Consider the following 26,462-nt stretch of genomic DNA (forward strand, 5'->3'; position numbering starts at 1 on the left):
GGTCCCTAATGGTCACAGAGCTGCTGTACCAGCCTGGGCTCCTTCCCTTTGGATGTCATTTACTAGAGAGAGAAATGAACATGTTTAAGCCACTGTAACTTTGGGTTTTCTGTCATTTGTAGCTGAAACAATTACAATCAATATGATATATTGTTAAGTAAACAAAAAATGCAGGTTCAAAATAATATGAATTGTATGATTCCAATTTTATTTTCAAATGTGTGTTTACATATATTTACATATGTACGTAGAAAAGTGGACAGGAAGGTTAAAAACTGAAATGTCAGCAGAGGTTACTTCAGGATGGTGAAGCTGCAAGTATTTCACACGTACTTTTGTTTGCTTTTCTGTATTTTGTACTGATCTACAACAGAAGTAGTACTTTTAGGATAAGAAAAAATAATAAAAGGTATAAATGACCCAATGTATGATCCATATGGGTCCCAATCCTAAAAAATATACTTTATTGATGATTAGATGGTAAAAAAGACTGAAAAGAAGTGTACTAATATTAAGTAAATACTAATATTCAAGGGCATGGGAAACTGTTCAAAATATATTGTTGGGGGAAAAACGTTGTTAAACAGTATAATTCTACAGTATTTTTTTTTTTTTGGTAAAAAGAATAAAGTGAACCTAAAATGAATACAATGTTATATGCCAGTTATATCTCAGTTAAAAAAAAGATATACATACACGCTAGAAAAAAGACCAGGAGAAGATAAGCCAATATATAATGGTCTGATTCCAAAGTAGAGATTTTGGTGATTCTTATTTTTCTCTTTATACTGTTTGGCATTTTCGAATTTTTTTCCAATAAACCTGTATGAATCTTATTTATTTAGAGAAATTTAAACACTACAGAAAAGAATGTTACAAAGAGCAATAACTCACACACATCCTCACTGCCCAGAGTTAAAATGGTTAATATTTTGTTATACTTAATTCCTGTCTTTATTTTTAAGAAACAAAGAGGAATAGTAAAGTCCTCTTTATGTATGTCTATCATGATCATTAAAAACACTTAAATTAGAGACAACTTGCCCTGCCTGGGATGGCCAGGGTGGGGCTGAGGGAGGGCAGGAGGGAAGCACTCAAGGCCTGTTAACTTCCTTCCACCTTCAACCAAGGGTTTGGCTCCAAATGCCTATTTCCAGGACAGAGGCGGCCTGGGTACAAGGGTGCCAGATTGGCCTGGCGCTTCCCCTGGAACATACAGTGGCAGGCAGGGCTGAAGAGGAGGGTCCCAGCCGAGCACTTCCCTCCTGAGGTCAGTTGGTGCCCAGCTAGTGTTTACAAAGAGGGTGCGGCCCCAGTCGCCCAGCTCTGAGGCCTTTGCTCTCAGGGGAGCTGGCCCACAGCAGGCCACAAGCAAAGGGTGGCAAAACCACTGTCTTCTGAGAAGCTCAGAGGCTGGGAGGATGCTGGGAAATGAGGGCCTGCAGCTAGGTGTTCAAGTGGTCAGTGGAGGTAAGGAGGTCCAGGAGGAGGAGGAAAAAAGGGAAGAGGCAGGAGCACTCACATTTGCTAGACCTTCTGTGGGTATAGTTATTACCTCCATGTTATAGAAGAGGAAACTGAGGCTCAGAAGTGTTGGGTCACTTGCCCCAGGTCTCACAGCTCCTATCAGTCTGGACTGAGACTCAGATGGCCCCAAGACTCATGCTCCTGCAGCCACACCAGGCTATGGCATGGGGCTGTCAGGAGGGAGCCATTCTGCATGACTCAGAGCCTGGAGCAAGGCTTGGGGTCATTTGGAGGTTGACTTCCAGGAGGCGGTGGGATCTGGAGATGAGGTTTCTGAGGCAGCCTGTCCTTACTCAGTATGAGTCCACAAAGGCATCAGCCACCGTCTGGCTCGGAGGCTCAGAGAGGCTGGTCAAGTCTGAACTGATTCTGGAGAAGGAGTTTCCCAGTGTCCTTTCTTCTTGACTTTACGGAGAGTAAAAGCCTCCAGGCCCATAGCCAGCCCTTCAGGAAAACATCAGAGCATCTCCCCAGAACCGGGAGGGGGAAGAGAGTGGAGCCACCCAGCCCTTCCCACTCACCTGCCAAATGAACATCCCTTCACTGTCCTCTCCTGGGCCAAGGTGGGGGTCAGGCTGGTGTGTCCACACGTGTCTGTGTGTATGTGGTCACCCCCCCAACCAGGCATCAGTAGCAACCTCCTGGTGGACCACCATTTTCAAGCCTGCAACATCTGGCAAACATCACAAAGCTGGAACAGGCCTGGAGGCCCAGGCCGTGTCATGGATGAGCTCTGTGAGCGATCCATTTCCCGGTGGGCCTCCTACTTCCTTGACTCAAATGCCAGGACCAGTGCCCTCTTGATGCCAGAGCCATGGGCCGAGAGAGACACGTTAACTCCTCCTTGGGAGGCTGAAGTCTTCTATCAGGTGGAGCTGGTTGAAATTTTGGCTCTGCTGAATTCTGGCTCTGTGATCTTGGCAGTTCCTTAACGTCTCTGAGGCTCAGTGCCTTTATCAAATGGGGAAGCTTTTGTTGATGATGATGATGACGACAGACACATACCTCCTCTTCTAGTGGCTGGAGGATTAAACCCGAGAGAACACAGGAAGTGTCTATGTGTTTCACACAGAGCCTGGCATATAGCAAACACCCAGTGGAGGCACCTGATGCTTGCATGGTCCTCTGCCTCTCCCACCCCCAGCCCTTTGTTGGCATCCGGCCTTTACTTGGAAGCGGCAGGGGAGGGACAAAACCTCCATCCCCTTCTCAGGCATTGAATATTCCCCTGCTAGGACCGTGGCAGCTACAGTGTCCAAGGACCAGCTGGAGGAAGAATTGTGACTGAGTCTGAGGTGTCAGGGAAATGGGTGCCAGTCCTCCAAGGGGGGAGATCAGCAGGTGGCCCCTGGATGCAGAACCCCAAATCCTGCTGCTTTCCGGCTTGACTGCCCCACACAGGGCCCCACCTTATCTCTTCTGCTCCGGCTCTCTGAAGACCCTCACAGACAGGTCACCAATTCCTCTAGTGCTGCCCAGGTTATTATTATTATTATTAACAACAGTTATGACCGCTGCTCCCCGTTACTGACCACTGGCTCTGTGCCAGGCATGGCACTAGGCGTTATTTCGTTGTCATGACAACCCAAGAGGGGGTACTCTATTTCCCCCAAAATATAGAGGAGGACACTGAGGTCCAGAAGGATTAGGTGACTTGGCCACACAGGGAGGAAGCGGCCCAGCTGAGATTGTATTGAGGCTGGGAGAACATGAGGGGCAGAATGGATCTTGTTGGGCAGGAAGACATTCTGTAGACTCAGACCTGCCAGTTGCCAGGGCTCTTGGTCTGGGCTCCGTGAGGTCCTGCTGGAGGCTGCTCCATTCTGTTCATGGTCACCTTACCTGGCACCCAAGGGGCACCCTAGAGGCCTGGCTGTAGGATGGAGCTTCTGCCCACCCTCATGCTTGGGAGGTTCCTGTCTGCTATGGTCTGAATGTTTGTGTCTCCTCCAAGTTCATATGTCGAAATCCTATGCCCGCTGTGATGGTTTTAGGAGGTGGGGCCTTTGGGAGTTGCTCATGAGGATGGAGCCCCATGAATGGGATTAGCGTTCTTAGAAGAGACCCCACAGATCTCCCTGGCCCCTCCTGGAGGACAGCTCTCACCAGAATCCGACTGTGCTGGCACCCTGATCTGGGATGTCCGGCTTCCAGAACTGAAAGAAATAAACTTCTGTATTTTATTAGCCACCCAGTTTATGGTATTTCGTGATAGCGGCTCGAACAGACTAAGACATCGCCGCTCTGCCCAGGGAGATCCTGACCGCCCTAGTTGGGTCCAGTAGACCCTAACTGACGGAGCTGGCCACACTCCTTGTACTTGACTCTGACTGCCTGCTGGTCTTTGCCAGTCTTGTCCTTCACTCCAGTGACTGTGTTTCTCTCTGGTCTTAACTTCCTCCCCATCGGCACTGACCTCACAGGTCTGGGGTCTCACCGTGCCTTTCCCCCAGGCCCGCCTAAGTTATAAAACCAGAGAAGATGCTGTCAAATTACAAAGGTCTCCCAGCAAGCATCTGGTTAAGAACCTGAGGTCAAATCCCGCTCTGTCACTCCAAGCAAGCCATTTCACCTCTCTAAGCCTTAATTCACTTATCTATAAAATGGGGCTAGCAATGATGCATCCTACAGAGCCCCTGTGAAGAGAAAATGAGCTAATATCTGGGCTCAGCACATGGTGAGTGTCCTATAGATGGTAACTTCAAAAGGCGTGGGAAGAAAGGATTGGAGTTGCTGCTGAAGCACCTCTGGACCTTCAAGGTCCTGGCTGACCAGGGTCCATTCACTGGTCATTTTCTCGGAGGTCTAATTTTCCCACGTTCCAGTTGGCTGAGTAATGAGGCTGCCCTTTCCCCAGTCTGCACGAGTAGAGTTCTCATGCTGAAAGAAGAAATTGTGTTGCCTGGAACTGGCACGTGCCCTGTTTTGGGCACCACTGATGGCAGTCTGGATGGCTCAGCGATGGGCACAAGGAACTCGAGTGTCCTTGCTACAGGATCTACTGTATGTCTGAGCACTGCGAGGCCATTACCTGCCTGTTTCTCAGCAGAGTCAGCCTCTGATTTCTTCTGGAAGGACAAGGCTGTGATAGTCCAGGCCCTCCTCTGGGCTTTCTCTTCTGTGCTGTGGGGCAAGAGGTCTAGTAGCCACTCAAAAACTTCCTTGTGTTCAGCATAGTGTTACAGAATCTTGGGACTCCAGAGCTTGAGAAGGCTTCAACCAGAACCCTAGACCGTAAGGGAGTGGGGGCAGGAGCCCAGAGGGGCCTCTTGGTAGACTGTACATTGTTAGTGCTAGAAAGGTCCTCAGTGTGGACACAGAATGACACAGAGAGCCTCAGGCAGAGCCATGGGACATTAGAGCTGGAGGTGACTCGGCATGTTTCTGCTGGAAGATAGGCTAGAGTGCGTTTAATTCAACTTTCTGATTTTATAGCTGGGTCTGTGAAGAATTTTCTAGAGATGAGGTCCATGCGACTGCTTTAGGTGTTTAGGTTGGGGCAGAGAGAAAGACAAATGTTTATAGTTTATCTGTGAGGTTGTCATTTCAGGTAAGAGAAGAAAAATAGTGACTAGGCATTTATCCCACCAATATTTATAGACCTCTTCTGTGCTAGGCCCAAGAGGAGTGAAACACTGTAAGGTTAGAAGTGGCAGAAAAGTAATGTGAGCTGGTTTCAACAAAAGGACATTTATTGGCTCACAAAACTGGAAGCCCAGAGGGAGAGTGGGTGTTATGGACTGAATTGTGACCTCCTCCCAAATTCATATGTTGAAGCCTTATGGGACTATATTTGGAGACAGGGATAATTAAGGTTAAAAGAGGTCACAGGATGGAACCCTAATCCGACTGGACTGGTGTCTTTCTAAGAAGAGGAAGAGACACCAGACTGCTCTCTCTCTCTGCAAGTACACAGAGAGGAGGCCATGTGAGGACACAATGACAAGGTAGCTGTCTGCAAGCCAGGAAGAGAGGCCTCACCAGAAACCAACCCTGGACTTTTAGCCCTCTAGAATGATGAGAAAGTAAATTTCTATTGTTTAAGCCCACCAGTCTGTGGTGTTTTCTTATGACGACCCAAGCAGACAAGACAGTGGACCTCAGAGTTGTTTAGTCCAGAAACTCTGACTCCATTTCCCTGCGGTTCTCTCAGCTCTGCCCTCCTTGCTTGTAGCCCATGTACTAGGCTGGTAGCAGGAGCACTGCGATAGTTCCAGGCCCGGCAATGTGCAGAGGAAGAGAAAGAGAGAAGGTTGCTCCACGATGTTCCGTCATAAAAACAAGAGAGATCTTTCCCAGAAACCCCCATTAAACCTTTCCTTGTATCTCACTGGCCCTTAGGTCACAGGCCTAAAAGACTCCAAACAGAAGTGTAAGCAAAATAGAAGTTTATGTCTCTTTCATGTCATAGAAGAGTTAGGAAAAAAAGCCATCCAAGACTGATAGGTGGGCTCCACCATCCTCCAAATGTGGCTTCCCTCTCTAGGTCCAGGGAGACTGTTCCAGTTTCTATTACCTCTCAGAAAGGGGGAAAGGCAGGGTAAGGGCAAGGGAGCACATGCACATTCTTTGTGAAGGCACAGCTTAGAAGTGGTACAATCGTGTCTGCTCACAGTCCGTTGGTGAGAACTTAGACTTGTGGCTACATCAAGCTGCAAGGAAGGCTGGGAAATGTAGTCCTTACCAGGCCGCTATCCGCTTGGCCCCAAACTGGGAGTAATGTTACTAAAGGAGGGGAGAGTGGATATTAGGGAACCAGAGAAGTCTCTACCTCACACTGATTAGTTCAGGTCCAGGTTCCCGAACCAATTCTTGAGAAGGGTGGTGGGCCCACCCCTGGAGCTGGGCAAGGGGTCAGCTTCCCTTGAGGCATATGGGCTTGCTTAAGCCTCTGTACTCTGGGTCTGTTTGTTATGGCAACTTAGCTTCTCTGCTAAATAATACACTGTGCCTTGTATACTTCTTAGGAAGCTGGAAGGGGGATGAATGGGTCTTGGGTAATCAACTAGCAGGGTCCACTACATTACCTGCCTTTGAGGCCCTCTGACTCTAGGAGAGGGACGGATTTAAACACGTCACTATGGGTCAACATAACAAATGGTGAACTAGCAGCAATATATAAAACCCAATGAAAACAGAGGGAAGAATTAAGAGAAGGCTTCTAAGAAGGGATAATGAATATCATGAGTTCATTTTGTCTGGGTCTTAAAGGATATGTGGGAATTCCCCCAAATGATTTTGGTTGGGAAATAGCCTTTCAGACAAAGAGAACAGCAAAATCACAGAGGCATGAAGGCCTACAGGGTGTGGCTAGTGGTCTGGTGTGGCTAGGGAGTGGGAGGGCAGGAGTGACCTTGGGAGCAGTTAACAAAGGGCACCTGAGAGCCAGGGGGAGGCAGCAGCCCGTCTGACAAGCCCCTGGAAGCCATGCAGGGTTTTTAAGCCAGCAGAGACATGGGCAGATCTGTGTCTTTCTCTGAGGTAGAGACTGGAGGATGACTCGTTAGGAAGCTATTTCACAAATTCGGCTGAGTAATGAAGAGAGCCTGCATCGGGGCTGTGGTGGTGGGAAAGGAGACAAGGAGATAGTTTGCAGAGAGATTTTGGTGGCAGAACTGACAGAACTTGGTAACCGGGTGACTGAGGGGGGTTGAGCAAGGACAAGGCAGAGGGGGGAGTTAAATATGATCCTAAGTTTATTTGCTTGTGCTAGAAATCTGGAGAAGGAGTACAAGGAAAGCAAGTTTTGGGGGTGAGAGGAGAAAACAACTACTCACTGTCCTCAGCCTGGTCCATGACAGACTTCTCTGGGTCCCTCGAATGTATGACGTTCTCTCTTAACTCAGCGTTTCTGAACACTGTGCCTACTCCATGGAACACTGCTGCACCCTCAAATCTCCAGCTGGCTAATTCCTCATTTCCTCTAAGAGCCTTTCTTGACAACCTCCTCCAACCTAGGTGAGAAACCCGCTTCGATTTTCTTATAGTACCCCAGGCTTTTTCTTTACGAGCCTCTCACTCAGGCTTGTTTAATCACGCAGTCACTTCCATAAGGGACCACGTCTGTCTTGCTTGTGGCTTCATTCTTAACACCTTGTCCAGTGCCTGGGCACTTGTGCTGGGTTTGAGGTATTCAACAGTTGTCAATGGAAATAGGAATTGGCCAATAGTTTCTATCAGGGCCCATTCAGATGTAATGCAAAGCAATGAGGCCACCATGGGGACAGGTGACGTGACCCTTTAATAGGCCTGGATCACTCTAGACCAGTGGTTTTCAACCAGGGGTGATTCTCTCAGCCAAGGACATTTGGCATGTCTGGAGGCATTTCGGGTAGTCCTTACTTGTGTAAGTGTGTGTGTGTACTACTGCGTCCAGTGGGTAGAGGCCAGGGATGTTGCTAAACATCCTACACAATGCACAAGATAGCTCCCCACAACAAAGGAGTATCCAAGCCGACATGCCAGTAGTGCCCAAGTTGAGAAACCCTGCTCTAGAGATGGGTGAGCCAACCGGATGGCCAAGTGACCATTTGGAGTACTGGCTTCTATGGCCCAACTGAGGAAGAGCAAGAGAAGCTTAGTGGCTGTCACAAGAAATATGGACTTGTGATGTGCAGCCAGGAACCACCTTGGATTGGTCTCAGTCAAAGGTCCAACACCTTGGGCAGTTTCTCCTTAACTCAACTCCCGGCTGGAAGCCCAGGAGGCCCAGCCTGGCACTCGCCTCTCTCTGACTCACTCCACTGGGTTTCTCTTGCTCTTTGGTGGAAGCGGCCACCGCACACTCTTCCCACCCCATCTGCCTCGCCGATTATTTTCAGCTTGGCTTGCAGAGGCCCAACGCTGCAATTACACCCCAACCTCAATGGCTCCTTCTGAAAATAACATTTGGGTCGAAGAAAACCTCAGTCTGGTGGGCTGGATTTTATACTAAACAGTTAAAGAGTGGGTGTGGGCATGGGGGTGGGGATGGGGACAAGGGAGTGGCAGGATGGTACAATTAAGAGAAGAATCTGGAAGAAGGGGAAGGAAAAGGAAGGGAAGAGAGGGAAGGAGTGGCGGCAAGGGCTGCTGCAGAAAAAAAAAATATCTACGGGGCAGGGGTCAGCCATCTTTTAGAAGTCTTATGCCAAGTCTTCATTTAAGTCCCTAATTGAAGGTTTTGTTTGCTGAAATAACTCACCCCTACCCCCAATCATTGAGGCCTGGGAAATTCATGTCTGCCTGGGGCCAGATGAATTAGTCTATGGGCATACCAATCTTTGTCCTAGCTAGTGACCAGATTTTCCGACCCCAAAATAGGAGCCACATGGTTTGACACAGGATTTTGTTCTCTTTCCAGGCGAGCATGGCAGTCTGGGAAATGTAGTTTCAATGCCGATAGGTGGAATTTCTAAGCAGTTCCATGGTCAGTGGAGGAGAGAAGACAGGACCTTCAAAGTAGGGATTCCCAGGGAAATCAGAGACTTATGGGTTACTTTAGTTCAGAGAAGAGAAAAAAACACTAAGGAAAGAGAAACTTTGTCCCACCTAGGGGGCGGGGGAATAAGGAGAGAAAGACCTGGAAGCGCATTTTGGATTCCAAAGGAAGCGGACAGAGAGAAGGTCGTATGAGGTGAGATTTGGGAAAATAGGCAAAGGAGTCCCACACGTTAGTTAAAAGCTCAGTTCTGCAGTCAGTCAGACTTGGGTTCACATCCGGAGTATGCTAACCACCTGGGGGATCTCGGCAGTAACTTAGCCTCTTTTTAGGCCGGCAGTATAGGTCTAGAGCGAGGCTAGTAGAGTTTGCATCCTGGCTCTGTGACCTTAAGCAAGTTACCTAACCTCTCTGTGGCTCACTTTTCTCCTCTGTAAAATGTAAACAACACCCACCTTCTAAGGTGTCCTAAGGACTTAGAATCTTAGAACAGTGCCTGGGACATTGGCAATCACTCAGTATGTGTTAGCTATTGTTATTACCTCTGGAGTTTTTCTTCAAATGTAGTAGACAAGACACATTTTAGCTAACACATACTTTTTTTATTTGACTAGTTATGAGTTTATTTTCAAGTGTATTAAAATATATGACTAGCACATCAAAGCTGTGGTTTCACTAATGTTGTTGCTTCAGGCAAGGCTATGTAGAAAAAGGGAATCGATTTAAAGTTAATTTTAAAATTAGGAAAGTTAATAAAATAAAAGTCAATTTAAAATATATAATATAGGAGGAATGTGGGTATGGAAGAAAATCATGCAGGCAATACCTAAATGGCTCAAAAATTTGGAAAAAAATCCACGATGCCATGTTCCTTTTTGCTTATAAAACCTTCTAAGACACATGGGTGGAGAAATGAAGGAGGAAAGATACTGATCTAGATGCTATCAAAACTTTGCCTCTTTTCCCCTCTGTAACCACTGTTCTTCCCTCTTTGAGAATTCAGTAGAAGGGCCCAGGCAAGCGAGACCTGACGCCCTAGTGAGCTTTGGAACCCCGAAAGCATTGTGGACTGGGGGGCTCGAGGAAGAGAGGCCGAGCTCTGGAAACCGAAAGCCAACTCCCCAACTTCGCTCTCCTGTCGCGTTTAGGGCGATTCGGGCCTCTCTGATTTTTTTGGATCACTGGGTCAATCAGTCAGCCAATGCCTCGGGAGAAGTTTAATTAAGCTCAGATCGCCGGCGCGAGCTGCCAAAGGTCTCCCTGCCCGCCCCGCCCCCAGCACATCTGGTGAAAAGCTTCTCCCCCTCCCGGCAGGACGCGCCGCAGCCCGCGCATGCGCATCGGCAGGACGCCCAGCGCCCCACGGCCGGCTCGGCTCCCAGAACAGCGTTGCAAACTGTTGCATCAGACAGCAAGCAGCCGGCCGGGCCGCCAGGGTTTCTAGGAAGATAGGAAAGGTTTGAGATCTTCTGTGGTCGCTTGGGAGCGTTGGCGGCCACTCAAGGTGTTTACACACCGGTAACACGATCCACTGAAATCGCACGCTTGCGCCAGTCGGGGTGGGGACTGAGCCACAGGTGAAATTCGCTGAACTCCGCTGCTGCTGCTGCTGCTCCCACCCCAAGGCCCCAGGCTGGACCAACCGAACTGGGATTCGCTGTGCTTTACTAAGAGCATGGGCCCTGAAGGAATGAGCGGGGTTTGATTTCTCTTCCCAAGAACAAGAATGCCCCGGAGGAATTTCTCACTCTGTGAAAGTGCAAAACTAATTTCCCCGGATAAGCGCTGTTGCCCAAAAGGGCTTGGAAAGATCCCAGTAGGAATGTTTAGTGGTTTCCAAATCTCTTCACCCAGCAGCTGAACACGCAGACACTGACCATCAGAAACGCCTTGGTGGGTGGACACACGTCCTCCTTCACAGATAGGCCTTCTTTTGGTACATCTCAGTCCCCATGTTATGAAGACTTTGGACGTTAGCCAGAGGATGCACAATCATGAACTCAATGCAGACACAGCACACATATACAGTTTCTCTAGACCCAAACAGCTCTGCAACTCAGGTAATGGAAAAGTCTTCCTTACTCTCCCTCAGTCTTCTGGTCTCTGAGCCACTCCTTCCTCAAGGGGAGAGAAAATAATACTGTATCTAGAAGGGGTGGGCCAGTCTTGGGGGTGGGATATTCAAGAAGAATGAGTACTGATTTAGAATCTACTTTCTAGAGAGATTTCCAAGGATGTAATCTGAATCCTACAGTTCAATCCTCTCTCTCTCTCTCTCTCTCTTGTTTTTTTTTTGGGGGGGGCAGTGGGGGAATGGATTAAAACCAAGATCATTCAGTATTAATGGATTTTCCAAAAAGACAAAAACTGGCAATTTACCTTATGCATTCTGTCTTTGCTAGGGTGTTGATGGTGGAAATCTATTCCATTTGAATAATCTTGAAAGCTAAAACAGGCCTAGTGTTCTTCCTTGCCCTCATTATTATGAATCACTCAGTCCCAAGATTCAATAGAAAAATGACCCAAAAGACTCATAAGCATTATCCCACACATCCTTTTGCCAGATAGTCACTGTTGTTTGTTTAAGCCAACATTTTCCTTTGGACAGTGGGGTATTATGGCACTATGGGATTTTTCACCATAGTAGATGCTTCATAAATATGGCCTGAGCTATTTTGGTCAATAGTGATCTTATAAATGGAAGAAATGACTACTAGAAAAGGAAGGAGCAACTACTAGAAAAGGAAGGAGCATGGGCTAGTGCTGGAGCTGGAGCATTTCTGAGCCCTGCTTCTGAAGGTATATCAGGACCCAAACCTTCAACCAAATAGGTGTCACCACAGTGGCGTCTGTGGTCACAGAGTGTGATCTCAGGGAGCTGCCAGAAGCTGCCAGAATGTCAGATACGTCTAAGCAACAGTCCTCACCTGGAGAAGCAAGTCATTTACTACTATGGGGCCTCTCCAGGCATAGAAGTTGGAGCCAGGAGGTCAGAAGCCAGGTGGGAATGGGAGAAAGTAACCTTCTGAGCTCATGTTAGGTTCTCTGCTGTACTGCTAGGATCTACACATCGTGGGCCCTCAATACATGTTTGTAGAATGAATGCACTGAAAGAATGAGGGAAGCAGCAGAGAGAGGAAAGGTCAAAGAGGTCTAAGAATTTTGCAAGAAGCAGCCTGGGATGTTCAGGACTCTCTGGTGTTGGGTAAGAGGGGAATCCTTGTAGTTCAAAGATGTAGGGTGAGAGAGTCACAACTGTTAAGTGGCAGGTCTCAAGAAGTTCCTTCTGCTTTGGTTTCCCAGCTTGGAAAACCTCCAGTTAGTGATTCCAGAGCTGGCCAGTCAATCTCTTCAACCAAGCCTAATGACATCATCAATTATTGCTTCACCTCGACAGAATTCCCGGAGCAAACTTCTGGAAAAGTAAGGGGTCTGAGGGAGGGTGTGTGACTGAGATCCAGAGGACAGGAAAATCCCCCAGAAGCCATCCGTTAAAGCCATAAGCAAAGTGGTGGCCCAGATGACTAGATGATGCAGACAGACACTAAAAATGTGATTCGTTTTCCACATTCTGGGGGCACTCATAAATTCTCAACACTATACCCAGCCTAAACCCAGACAAACCTCCTGTTCTAAAGGCTTATGATCTAAATTCCTTGTGGAAAGTCTGTCTTTGAAATGTTTAAGGCACCTCATTTAATCCTCATTTTCACTTCAAGTCAGGTACCTCCTCCCTGAGAAACCCACCGCATTTGAAGTTTATAGCTGGCCTTCCTTCTGTTTTTGCTATTTATGTGCCAATTTAAAGGGTGGAGAGAGCCACATTAGTTTAAAAATAAAACACAAATAGCAAAATGAGTCTTGGTTAAAGTAAAAACCACAGAAGGGATTTTTATTTTTCCCTCTCATACTTTTCAGATTTTCCTAGAACCACCTTTATTTCCTCAGAGCCCAGACATAGAAAGTGAGTGGGCCTCTCCAGATGCTCTTCCAAGGGAAAGCTGAACGCCTCATTCCTATTCTCCTCTCATTGCACCTTGAGGATTTGTTTTCCTATTTTAGACAATTGAGTCTCAGACTGGGGCTCAGAAAGCTATTGAAGCCCTTGCTACACATATGGTATTTTTGAGCACTCTTAGAATAGATTTTGGTTTGTTTCTGCATGGTTTGTATCTTACCTCTTTTGTTCAGCTGTATCACCTTGTACATTCTGGGTGATGGGTGATGGGAACATCACTTTAAAGTCAGATACTCCTGGTAGATTCCCAGCATTGCTACTTACCAGTCTTGTGACCTTACCTGTCAAATGAGAATAATGATGCACACCTCTCAGGGCTGTAATGAGGATTAAGGAGTCAAGACACAGAGAAGACTCAGCACAAAACAAGCGCTTAATACACTGTAGCTATTATAAAAAAAAGATCCTTTTATCTCTTCGCTCCTTCCTTAACCAATCCTCTCCTATTTTGGAGAAGGAAAGAAAGTCAGTCATCTTTTCCAATGGATGATTTTTGTCTATTTTTGCATCACCAAAGGGTCTATCAGAAGGGGAGACAAGGCTGAGTTGACTTGTAAACACCTGGGCCTTTTAATGCGATGGGATCAGTGTTCTTGCCTCTCAAGAGGTGACCAAACCAGCAGTGCAGGGACAGGGGAAACACTGAAGGCCGATGGTTGGGTGGTAGGAGCATAGAAGATGGGGAAGAGTGATCAGGAAAAGCAGGCCCAGGGCTAAGGCGAGGGGCCAGATGGGGTGTCAGCTACCCGCTTTGGGGTTCTGAGTCTAGCTCCTGCAGGCCGAGGCCCGCCCACCCCGGGGTCTGGTAACCGTGGGACCCGAGGCGCATGCGGCAGCGCCCTCTGCCGGCCGCGCGGGGCAAGCCGCCCGCCCGGCAGTTCTGCAGGTGGGACCCGGGATCCCTCTCGCTGCCTCCGCCCCCGCTCCATCCCTTCAGAGGACCTCGCGGCCCGGTCCCCGACCGGATTTCGGGAGAAGCGTCCCTATCTGACGCCTGTGGGCTGAGCAGAGACGATGCTCGGAAACATCCAATTCATCCGGGATCGGAGGCCGCGGGAACCCACCCAAAACCCGCAGAGGCTGCGCCTCTGGGACCCGGGGCCAAAGCCTGCTGGGCTGTCGGATCGCCTTTGGCCAAGACCACGGGTTCTGCGGACAGAGAGGAGCCCTGGGTTCGCTTTCTGCCTCATCCATTTTCCAGCTAGGTGACCTTGGGCAAGGTACTTAAATTTCCATGAGCTTTAATTTCCTCATCTTTAAGATGGAGAAAATGATCCCGACTTTAGTGGGTTGACATGACGATTACGTGGGATCAGACAGCCTGGGTTGGAATTCTGGCACTGACTTCAGCTAGCTGTGTGCCTGGGGCAAGTTACTTAACCTCTCTGTGCCCCGGTTCCCTGCAAAATAGGGATAATAACGGTACTTACCTCCGAGGGTTGTTGCCTGCAAAGCGCTGAACACAGTGCCTGGCACAGAGTAAGCGCTCAATAAATGGTGGCTATTGTGGTTGTCGTTATTATTGTTCTTAAGACCGCTGAGCACACGAGCAGAACTCTAGCTGGCGGCTATTATTAGTCTTTCCTGGGTCCGGCTATTTCTTTCCGGGCATTGTTAAAATCTTTTACCAGGCGCTCGCGTCCTAATCAGTAGCCGAAGGACAGCCTGCCTTCCCGAGTTTGGAAAATCGAGGTTCCCCTGGAGGAGGGCCAAGAACGCGGCCGCGGGCCGCAAGGACCGGGACCTCCCGGGAGGGTGCCTGCGCAACGCCGCCTCCGCCCGTGCCTCCATTAGCGCGCGTCAGAGCCGCAGTGACGTCGCCAGGTCCGCGGGCGGGGGGGAGGCGCGGCCTGGACACGCGGGAGCCTGGGGTGACTGGGATGGCCGTGGTGGCCCGGCCGCGCGAGTGCCCTGCCGCCCCCGGGGGCTGCGGCCGAGGCAGCCAGAGGAGCTGCGGGAAGGCCCTGGCCGGGGTTGGCTCTCCCGCGCCTGCGGGCGCTGGGCGCGTCGGGGCTCCGCCTGCAGCCCCCGCGCCCCGGGCCCGCCCAGCCCCGCGCGGGGCTGACCTCCTGGCAGCCGCTTAGCGTCTGCGTGGTCTTTCCCCTCCTGTCCTCTCTTCCCCGCACCCGCCCCAATCTCATTCCTTCTCGTCCCCAGCGACACGCTCAGTTTCTTCCTCCACCTTCCTTCTGGACCAATTCATTTGCTGTGAGTGGTTATTAACCACCCACAGGAGGCGCCTCCCACTCCAGGCTCCATCTGCAGCCCTCGGCGCGCCCATCTCTTCGCTGGCCTGGCCGGACAGTTCCACTTGGCTTGCCGTGCACCCGTCTCCAACTCGCCGCGTCTGGTCCATCTCAGTGATGGCAGTACCATCATCCTAGACGCCTCGCCCCTCTAAACACCTCTGCAGGCACTCTCCATTTCTTCATTCTAATTCCAGCCAGCCTGGTTTAGGGGTCCCTCTCCCATTGGCTATTAACATATTCCCCTCAAGGATCTCCCTGCTGCGCTCCCGCCTCCTTCAAATCCATCCAACACGCACCGCCAGAGCGATTACCTGCAATCATGCCTGGCCATGCCTTTCTCTGCTTAAGGCTGCCCAGCCTGGGACCCCAAGCCCTCTCTGTCTTCATGGACACTCTCCTCTGCCATTTTCTATCTGATGCCTTTCAGAGCTAGCCCTGGGTGTTGCACCACGCTGGGACCACACGATTCAAGGTCTAACGTATCTTTACTGCTGTTGGGCCCTATCGAGGGAATTTACTCCTCACTCCCCCTCCTGCCCCAGCTGGCTTCCTCTTACTCATTCCCCAAAGCTCAAGATGTGATTCACCTCTTCAAGACTGCCTTCCCTGTTCTGCTATCTGGCTGAGCGAAGTGTCTCTGGACCCCCAAACTTTCTATCCCTGCTGCTTTAGTTGTATTTGGCATAAAGGCCTGACCTTTCAGGATGGCCTCTGGGGCCCTGCCTGGTCTGTGCACTGCCCCCCACCTTCACCCACAACTCCAGCCTCTTCCTCCCTGGCTCTGGCCACAGTGAGGGTCTCAGTTCCCAGCCTCTGTGTTCACCTTCCCATGCCAGTGGCTTTGTACAGCCTGTTCTCTCTGTCTGTACCTTTCTGCCCTTTCTCAGCTACTCAACTTTTGGCTCTCATCCTAAGTAAGCATCATTTCCTCAGACTTCCTCCCCTGACCCTCCCCCACCCACCCCCAATTCAGTTGAATTCTCCTTTGATGGATCAAAGCATACAAAAACACCTACAGAGAATAATATTCTTAACACCTGTTTATTCTGTACCCCTTCCCTGGCACCCCCCTCCTTGCCAAAGCTTAACATTTGCCGTATTTTCTTCAAATCTTTTTTTAAGGACATAAAACTTCACAGATCTAGGTAGAGTCCTCTGAACTCATTTCTGTCCCTCCCCTAAGGTACCTGCTCTCTTGCATTTGGGGTTTATCATTCTCATTTATGATTTTGAATTTTTTTACTACATATGTTTGTGCCTATAAACACTTCATAGAATTGTTTGGCATGTTTGTAAACTTTGAAGAAATGGCATTTACTGGATGTATCATTGTGTAACTCATTTTTTTCACTCAGCATTATGACTATGAAATGCAGCCACACATGTAGTTCTAGATCATACATTTTCACTGCTGATTAGGGTCCCATTGGACGAGTTCACCACACTTTACCCATCTCCTTCTGGAGGACATTCAGCTTATTTTCAATTTTTTTTCATTAGAAACAATGCTACAATTAATATTTTTTATACCCATCCCTTTGTGTGAAAGTGAGCCACCCAGGTAGATTCTTGGGTGTGGAATCGCTGGCCTCAGGTCGTGTAAATTGGCAGCTTTACTGGGCATGGCTGAACAGTTTTTCAAAGCGGTTGTACCAGTTTACACTTCCATAGCAATATATGAGTTCCCATGCTTGGCTTCCTCAACAACACTTGGTAATGTCAGGCTTTAAAACTTTTGCCAAGCTGGTGGGTGTGAAATGGTATTCCAGTGTTTTAATTTGCAATTCCCTGTTTACAAGAGAGACTGAGCATACTTTCATGTGTTTACTGGCTATTTGCCTTTCATCTTTTTTAAATTGCCTCTTGGTTTATTTGACAGTGCTTCTATTGGATTATCTCTTATTATGTGTAGGAGTTCTTTATATATTCTGGATACTAATTCTTTGTCAGGCTGTAGCCCATCTGGTATCTTCTACTCCACTCAAGCACAGTTTTAAATCTGTGTGATTGATTAATGGCTGACTTTCCCACTAGACTATAAGCTCCATGAGAAGAGGGACCAACCCCCACAAGGCATGCAGTATCTAACACATACCGGGACTTAATAATAAATATTTCTGTACTGAGGTGTATTGACATTGTTTGTCTTTTTACATGCTCATCACTTCATCCCTCATCCTCAGTGACCCACAAGGCTGTAAACTCCTTGAGAGCAGGAATCTGGAGCTATTTTATTCATTTTTCATGTCTCCATCTTTGTATCTATCACAACATAACACCTCTGGCACAGAATATATATCCAGTCATTTTTGCTTAATTTCCTTTGAGCTTTCTCTTTCTCTTCTTTCCTTTCTCCTTAACCCATCTTCTATCCCTAAGCCCAGTTATATTATCTATAAAATGAAGGAATATGAAAACCTTCTCAGCTGTTTGTGAGAATCACACGATACAATGTATTTGAGGAAGTAGAGCAGTGCTTAGCACACAGTTAGCGCTCAATAAGTGGTGACTTTCATTATTCCCAGAACAATCATTTTGGTGACTAAAGATACACTCTATTTAATTTTAACAGCAGAGTTCTTTCAGAGAGAGAATAAAACTGAACTTCCTGAGGATCTGGTGAGCGGTTTTTCCCCCCCCCTTTATTGGCATTTGACCCACTATATAAGGCTCAGTCCCAACACGATCTCTGAAAAGCATCAAATATCATTCTTCTCCCTTTCTTTTATAAATCCAGACATATCAAAGGCATATGAACCATACATAGAATTCAAACCTTTAAGTGGAAACATATAAAGGCCAATTCCACATCTTTGGCCAGAAGTCAGAGAGCAGAAAAAAGGTCTGTCAGTGATACCAGAAGTGGGATTTAGTGGTTGCAGCCAGGGACAAAAGCAGAATTCTTACATCTGTTTCCTACATCTGCCATTGATTGTGTGACCTTTGATCTATTTATAAAATGAAGATAATAATTCTTGCTTTTTCTGGAGGTTGAACTTCATTAATTACTCATTTTAAAATGCTTTGAGATCCTCAACATGAAAGGCAGTTTGGCTATATTTAAACAGCGCTCCCAAGAGGTAAATGGCCCAGCAACATCTGTCCAAGCAGCTCGGGAATCTGATCTCCATTTTACCAGAAAGTGAGGCCCGGGAAGGCAGATTGTTGGTCCAGAGTTGTAAGTTGCCGACAGACACGGGGAAACCCCCTTCATCTCCAGCCCCAAGCTCGCAGGAATGAGAAATCTCAGGGCAGCCTTATTTGATCAAGATGTAATGCTACTCGGAGGCCCGTCATCTCTAGGGTTTCATCGCCACATGAGGAAAGCAGGTGGCCGCACTGGGCCCACTGCAACGTGAGCCCACCGGCGAGAACAATTAGAGCCACGGTGACCGTGGGCAGCAGCCTCTCCCCAGAAGGCTCAGAGGAACTTTGCTGAGAGATGTAACAGGAAAAGGTGGGCTGAACCCAGAAAGCAGCGTAGGCAGGGCCCCTCTGGAGGCTGACCTTCTCCTCAACTCAGAGATCTGGGAAAGGGACCTGAAAGAAAACAACGGAGAGGGCTGAGATCCTTGTCTGACAGCTCTGCGTGGTAGCATCCGAGGGTTGAACTGGCCCCTACCGCGGCTGTTAGAACTAGCGACAACTGTGCGGTGGTTTGAGGAGAGAGCCCTGGAGCCAGAAGATCAGGCTTTAAAATCCAGCTGCAAACTTACCAGCCGTGCAATTTGGTGTCTGAGCCTCAGCGCCCCAACTAGGGGTAGGGATAATAATACACCAACTTGTCAGGGTTGTTAGGAAGATTAAACAAGAAAAGGCACGTGACAGTGTGCCACTTGTGGAAGGGATTCAATCACTACTCGTGAGAAAGATGAAAACACTACAAACTCATTTATGACTGAGCAGAGTTCTCTCCCTTTTCTTACAAAAGTTTTCCCCTCTTTATTCTTAAGCTAATACTTGTACATGATTTAAACAAACAAACAAACAAACAACCAGAAAACAAAAACTACAACATTACGAAAGAGGATTCAGTGAACAGTGAGTGTCTCATTGAAACCTCTTTTTTTTTTTCTTTTCTTTTTCTTTTTTTTTTGGCTGCGCAGCTTGCAGGATTTTAGTTCCCTGACGAGGGATCAAACCCATGCCCCCTGCAGTGGAAGCACAGAGTCCTAGCCACTGGACCACCAGGGAATTCCCTTATTTGAACCTCATTGCCCATTTCTCCTCCCCTGGTGGCAATAAATATTATCAGGTTCTGGTGTATCTTTCCAGAGATAGTCTATGCACATATAAGGATCTACCTGGATTTTGAACTTTGCCTTTTGTTTTTTTACTAAACAATGTATATATATATATTTTTTGGCCGCGCCAAGTGGAACTTCCCTGACCAGGGATTGAAGCCGTGTCCCCTGCATTGGAAGTGAGGAGTCTTAACCACTGGACCACCAGAGAAGTCCTAAACAATCTATCTTGAAACTAATTCACTATCAGTATATATAGGGCTACCTCATTCTTTTTAAGGCTACATAGTATTACACTTCATTTATTCAGCCAGTCCTCTACAGTTAGACATTTAGCCTGTGTTAGTTTTATTTATTTATTACCACCAATATAGTGGCTTAGCAACAGCACAAATCTATTATCTTACAGTTTTGTACATCAGAAGTCTGAAATGAGTCTTGCTGGGCTAAAATCAAAGTGTTGGCAGGATTTCCTTCCCTTCGGAGACTCTAGGTGAGAATCTGCTTCCTTGTCCATTCTAGCTTCCAGACGCATCTAGACACTTCTAGACCTGCATTCCTTGGCTGTGTCCCCTTCCTTCATCTTCAAAGCCAGCAACCATTGGTAGAGTTTTTCTCAAGTCCCATTATTCTGACTGTCCTTTTATGCTTCCCTCTTTCACTTTTAAGGACTCTTAAGATTGCATTGAGCCCACCCGGATAATCCAGGATAATCTCCCTATTTTGAGGTCAGCTGTTTAGCAATCTTAATTCCATCTGCAACTTTAATTCCCCTTTGCCATGCATATTCACAGGTTCTGGGGATTATGATGTGGACATTTTGGGGGGGCATTATTCTGCTAGCCACAAGGTTATTGCCTGTCTTTTACTATTACAAACAGAACTAATGAATGTCCTTGTATAAATGTCACTTCCTACCTGTGAGATCAAGTCTGAGAAGCAGTGTCTGTGTGAAAGGGCATGCATTTAAAAATTTTTGGAAGGTATTGTCAAATTTTGCTCTAAAGGGATTGTACGAATTTGCACACCTACCACTAATGTACCAGTGCAATTAAAAAAATTAGTTGCCTTTATTATTTTAGAGCAGTTTTAGGTTTACAGAAAAATTGATCAGAAAGTACAGTTCTCATATACCTCCTTCCCATAGTTCCCCCTCTTATATACATGTTATATTACTGTGCTACTTTGTTATAATTGATGAACTGATGTTGATACATACATTATTATTAACTGAAATTCCTAGTTTACACTAGGATTCACTCTTGGCATCCTACGTTCTATGGGTTTTGACAAATGTATAATGACATGTACCCACAATTATAGTGTCATACACGATAGTTTCACAGCCCTAAAAATCCCCTCTGTTCTGCTTATTCATCCCTCTCTCTTTCCCACCCTAAACTCCTAGCAAAGACTGATATTTTTATTGTCTCCATAGTTTTGCCTTTTCCAGAATGTCATATAGTTTGAATCATATAATATGTAACCTTTTCAGATTGGCTTCTCTCACCTAGCAATGTACATTTAAGATCCCTTCATGTCTTTTTGTGGATTGATAGCTCTTTTTTTTTTTTTTAATTAATTAATTTATTTATTTATTTTTGGCTGTGTTGGGTCCTCGTTTCTGTGCGAGGGCCTTCTCCAGTTGTGGCAAGCGGGGGCCACTCTTCATCGCGGTGCGCGGGCCTCCCACCATCGCGGCCTCTCTTGTTGCGGAGCACAGGCTCCAGACGCACAGGCTCAGTAGTTGTGGCTCATGGGCCCAGTTGCTCCGCGGCATGTGGGATCCTCCCAGACCAGGGTTCGAACCTGTGTCCCCTGCACTAGCAGGCAGACTCTGAACCACTGCGCCACCAGGGAAGCCCTCTTTTTTTTTTTTAATCGCTAAATAATAGTCCATTGTATGGAGGTACCACATTTTGTATAGCCATCACCTATTGAAGGACATCTTGGTTGCTTCCAAGATTTGGCAATTCTGAATAAAGCTGCTATAAACATCCTTGTGCAGGTTTTTGTGTGGACATAAGTTTTTCAACTGTGCCAATTTTTTCACACCTTTGAATACGCAGTATTTTAGCAAACTTCTTCATCTTGGCTAACCTAATAGATGACAGTGGTATCTAGTCATTGTTTTAATGTACATTTCTTTAATGAAGAGTGAAATTTGACATCTTTTTATATTTATATTTTAATTTTTGGCAATGGTCTGCTCATGTTTATTCTTCTAGTGGCTTGCTTTCTTTTTTTTAAGTGAGTGGTACATACAATCTTTTTATATAACAAGGAAATTGGAAATTTGTTTTATATTTTTATAAATATTTTGTCCAGTTTATGATGTTTTTTGATTTTTTTCCATGTTGAAATTTAAAATATTTATAAGTCAAATTTATACCTTTTGTTTTCTTTTGAGGCCTTTGCGGTTTGTGTCTTGACTTTCCCACTTTGAGATTGTAAAAAATTCTCCTGATTAATTCTCATGTTTTTATGGTTTTGATCTTTACATTTAAGTCTTGGATACATCTGGGTATACTTAGTTGAAAGGAGCAAGGTAAGGTTCCAAGTGCTGCCCTCCCCACAGCCCACCCCCCCATTGTTAACCCATCAAGGAATGTTGTTCCAGTATCATTTTCAGAAGAATCCATCTTTTCTCTTATTGGAAATGCCACCTTGATTATATATTAAATTCTAGTGGGTAATTGTATCTTTTCTAGTCTTTTGAGCTATTTTGCTTACCAAAGTTTTCCACTATTTTTTAAATTAATTAATTAATTAATTTTATTTTTAAAATTTATTTTTGGCTGCGTTGGGTCTTTGTTGCTGTGTGCAGGCTTTCTCTAGTTGCAGTGAGTGGGGGCCACTTCGTTGCGGTGCAAGGGTTTCTCACTGCGGTGGCTTCTCTTGTTGCAGAGCACAGGCTCTAGGCATGCGGGCTTCAGTAGTTGTGGCATGCGGGCTTCAGTAGTTGTGGATCAAAGGCTCTAGGGCACAGGCTCAGTAGTTGTGGTTCGTGGGCTCTAGAGTGCAGGCTCAGTAGTTGTGTCGCATGGGCTTAGTTGCTCCGCGGCATGTGGGATATTCCCAGACCAGGGCTTGAACCTGTGTCCCCTGCATTAGCAGGCGGATTCTTAACCACTGCGCCACCAGGGAAGCCCCTTCCACTATTTTTTTAATAACCTATTTACTGGGATATAATTCACGTACTATAAAATTCACCCCTTTAATTATACCATTCAGTGTTTTTAGTGTATTCACCGAGTTGTATAGCCAACACTGCTCTCTAATCTCACAACATTTTCATCCACCCACAATGAAACCTTGTACTCATTAGCAGTCACTCTCTACTCCTTCCTGCCCCTAGCTCCTGGCAATGACTAATCTTCTTTTGGTTTCTATGGGTTTGTCTATTCTGGACATTTCATATAAATAGAATTATCTGGTATGTGGCATTTTATGATTGACTTCTTGCACTTAGCATAATGTTTTCAAGGTTCATTAATGTTGAGGCATGTATCAGTACTTCATTCCTTTTTTTTTTTTTTTGATGTGGACCATTTTCAAAGTCTTTATTGAACTTGCTACAATATTGCTTCTGTTTCATGTTTTTGGTTTTTTGGCCACGAGGCATGCGGAATCCTAGCTCCCTGACCAGGGATCGAACCCTCACCCCCTGTATTGGAAGGCAAAGTCCCAACCACTGGACCGCCAGGGAAGTCCCCTTCATTTCTTTTTTATTGGCATGTAATATTCCATTGTATGGCTCTACCACATTCTATTTATCCATTCATAAATTGATGTACATTTGGATTGTTTCCACTTTTTGGCTATTATAAATAAGGCTGCTATGAACATTTGTGTACAAGTTTTTGTGTAGATATATGTTTTCAATTCTCTTGGGCATACATAGAGGAGTGGAATTGCTGGGTCACATGGTAACTGTGTTTAACATTGTGAAGAACTGCCAGAATGTTTTCCAGAGTGGCTGCATTATTTTACATTCTTAACAGCACTATATGTGGATTCCAATTTCTCCACATCCTCACCAACACTTGTTAATGTTTGTCTTTTTGATCTTAGCTATCCTTGTGATTGTGAAGTGGTATCTGATTGTGGTTTTGATTTTCATTTCCCTAATGACTAATAGTGTAGGACAACTTTTCCTGTGCCTATTAAACATTGTATATCTTGTTTAGATACATTTCTATTTAAATTCTTTGCCCATTAAAAAATTTAGTTATTTAACTTTTTTATTGAGTTGTAAGAGCTCTTTATATATTCTGTCTCTTATCAGATATATGATTTGCAAATATTTTCTCCCATTCTGTGAGTTGTATTTTCACTTTCTTAATGGTGTCCTTTGAAGCACAAAAGTTTTTAATTTTGATGAGGTCCAATTTATCTATCTTTCCCTTTTGTTGTTTGTGGCTTTAGTGTCATATCTAAGAAACTACATTATATTTTAATGTTTGGCAAAGAGTCTATCCTCACTTCCCGCCCCCCACACCCCCCCAGACTATTCTTGCATGGTTATTTTTTTTCATGTGAACTTTAGAATCAGCTCATGTTGTTCCAAAAGCAATTCTTTCAGTATGTTTTAAAAATTGGAATCACTGTAAATATGAATGATTTGTGAGAACTGACATCTTTACAACAGTACCTCTTCCTATTCAAAAACAGGATATGTCTTTACATTTATTCAGACTATTAAGTCCTTCAGTAGCATTCTAAAGCATTCTTCTTATAGATTTAGCACATTTAAAATAGTTGTGTTTTTTGCTGTTGCTCATATGAATGGAATCTTTTCTTATATTTTCTAACTGGTTGCTGATTGCATGTAAGAAAGCTACTCACTTTTGTATATCAGTCATATAACCAGTCATCTTATTTTATTGATATTGAATGATTTTATTGATAATGAACGACTTATGTTTTCTAGATATACAGTCATACCATCTAAAAATAATGATAATTTTGCTTTCTCCTTTCCTGTTTTTATACTTCTTACTTCTTTCTGTTTTCTAATTGTATGGGCCAGCACTTCTAGAACAGTGTTAATAACGATGGTGTTAGTGGAAATCTTTACTTTGCTCCTGACCGTACGGGAAATGCTTCTAGGTACAGACTTTGCAGAGAGGCAGCTGTCAGTGTCTCTTTCCGAGTCTTTCTTTTACTGTGTTCTCTCTGTCAGGTTTCAGTGTTATGCTAGCTTTCATAAAAAGAATTTGGAAGTTTTCCTGCTTTCTCTTTGCTCTGGAACAATTTAAATAGCAGGTAGAATTCACCCATGAAACCGTCTGGACTTGACACTTTTTTTGGGTATAGCTCTTTGAAAACATCCTCAATTTATTCTGTGGTATTTAGTATGTTTCAGGTCTTTTGGAATATACATTTTAAAACTCTTCTAAATTAGTTATAATATTTTCTATTTCCTAGAAAATTATCTATTCAACTCAGGGCTTTCAACATTTTGGTTTAGGTTGACCAAGGTAAATGCTTATGATTTTATTAATTAGTTTGGTATCTGTAGTGGTTTCCCAACTCTCATTTCTTATTTTGGGTATTTGATCTTTAAAAAACTGGTGGGAGATCTTCCACTACAAGGCTGCCTGTTTATATGGCCAGTCTGAGGCTGAGGGTTCCCAAGAGCGAAATCTCCCAATGACCAGCCAACTTGGTGTTGTTTGAGATGATGTAAGACAGACACTCCTTCGTGTACATGGCTTTTGCTGTGATCAGTTGAGTGTTTGGCACATGCCAGATCCTGTGCTAAACTCTTTATGTGTATTTTCTCATTTAATTTTCACACCATCCCACAATATAGGTAATATGGCATTATTCCCATTTTATCGACAAGGAAACAGAGACTCAGAGAGATTAAATAACTCGCCCAAGGTCCCACAGCTGGTGGCCGGTAAAGCTGGGACTCTGACCAGGTCTGTCCACCTCAGGACTCATTCTAAGTAAAGGGCCTTCTTCCGCAGCCCCTACTCCCACTCTGCACCTGCCTTTTACCTCACCTGGTGTCAGCAGCACAGGAATGGCAGCAGTTTGTGGACTTCGAACTCAGGCCTGTGTTTTCTGGACTTCTGAGGTGGCTCATAGTGTGACCCCCACTCCATCTCTTAGATAATTTTTGAGGGCTGGCTCTGGGCCAGCCACGGTGCTAGGCGCTGGGAAAACGGCTCTTATGATCTGGTGGGGAGGGATCTGTGTCACCAGTTAAGTAAGATTCTCATTTAAATGGCAGAAACAAACCAAACCAAACCAAACCAAACCAAAAAACCAACCATCAAATCACTGTGCCTTGAGGTACAATTGTAGAGAGAGCCCAGGACTAGTTTGAATCATACACGTCTGACCCTTAATAGCTGTGTGACCATGACATGCCACTTTATGCCGCTGGGCTTCCGTTTCCACATCTATAAAATGTGGATAACAGCACACATTTTTCATATTCTAGGGATGCATCTTACAGTTGATGGTGTCTCGCAAGGATACTTGGCAGTGTTGGTTTTTTTTTTTTTTTAATTTTCCTATTGTTACATAAAATAGTGGTGTGTCCTATTGATGATCTTAGATCTGATGACATATGATAGTAATCACATGGTTGCTGTGAGAATGAAATGAGATCATATAAAGTGGAAAACCCCATACAAATTCAGGTAAAGCAGTGCAAGAAGCACTGGCGGCAATTCTAATCCCAAATCTGTTATCACTATCTTGCTGGATGACCGCAGGCAAATTACCCCTGTTGTCTGGTCCCCACATTTCCTTCTCTGGACTTCCTTCTCAGCAAAATGAGAGATTTATTTAATTCATTAATTCAGCCAACATGTCCTGAGCACATTTTCTGGGCCAGGCACGGTGCCCCTCGGGGAGGACTTGGCTCAGCAGAGTGAGGGAACAAGACTTTCCTTGTGCGCAGTGCTCTGGTAAAGGTAGAGACGGGAAGGGTGAGCTGATCTCATGCGGTTCTAGCTTTAATTTCTGTCCTTCTGGAACTAGGA

At 45.7% G+C, this 26,462-nt stretch overlaps 2 long non-coding RNA genes across 2 annotated transcripts in view; one reads left to right on the top strand and one right to left on the bottom strand.

Moving 5' to 3' along the window:
- Nucleotides 1-208: 208 nt before the first annotated feature.
- LOC130708787 (uncharacterized) lies at nucleotides 209-15,093 on the bottom strand. The gene is made up of 3 exons (XR_009009149.1): nucleotides 14,396-15,093; nucleotides 13,126-13,246; nucleotides 209-2,547 (listed from the first exon to the last, which is right to left on the bottom strand). It is a non-coding gene; the product is annotated as an uncharacterized LOC130708787 (long non-coding RNA).
- The window catches only part of LOC130708788 (uncharacterized), a 56,602-nt gene continuing 42,397 nt past the window's right edge, over nucleotides 12,258-26,462 (top strand). Inside the window, exon 1 of the long non-coding RNA XR_009009150.1 lies at nucleotides 12,258-12,370. This is a non-coding gene — a long non-coding RNA (uncharacterized LOC130708788). The remainder of the gene's footprint in view (nucleotides 12,371-26,462) is intronic.

This window comes from Balaenoptera acutorostrata, chromosome 9, assembly GCF_949987535.1.
Source record: "Balaenoptera acutorostrata chromosome 9, mBalAcu1.1, whole genome shotgun sequence".
Lineage (NCBI taxonomy): Eukaryota > Metazoa > Chordata > Mammalia > Artiodactyla > Balaenopteridae > Balaenoptera > Balaenoptera acutorostrata.